Consider the following 472-nt stretch of genomic DNA (forward strand, 5'->3'; position numbering starts at 1 on the left):
CCTTTTTACCCTTGAAGTCCAACTACAGACGTCATCCTGTCAAACCTTCCCTAATCCCTCTAATGTCTTTGTGTACCTACTGCTGCTCATTATTCAAATTTCAAGGACTGTGTTTGTTTCAGAGGACTTGTACTTGGCAGAGACCAAAGCAAAGTCTAACTATTTGATAAATGATTCTTCATAAATTAAAAAACATTTCTGGAAGGTATTCACCAAAATCTGTTGTCTTTGGGTGGTGGAACTATGCATAATTTTTCCTCTACGTTTTTTTTTTTTGCATTTTCCGAATTTCCTAAATGATCAGAGAGCATGCTGAATAGTTTCACTTTAAATAAAATCAATTGGCATTAAGTTGATTAAATTATAAGGCATTAGGATGGATGCTGGCCCTGGTGTTGGCCCCTTGCTCAGTCTGCATCCTGAAACAACGAAACGCAAAGGCTCAGCTGTCTAAGGCTCCGTGGAAAGTCTC

The sequence above is a fragment of the Propithecus coquereli genome, unplaced genomic scaffold (assembly GCF_000956105.1).
Source record: "Propithecus coquereli isolate 6110/MARCELLA unplaced genomic scaffold, Pcoq_1.0 Scaffold442, whole genome shotgun sequence".
Taxonomy (NCBI): Eukaryota; Metazoa; Chordata; class Mammalia; order Primates; family Indriidae; genus Propithecus; species Propithecus coquereli.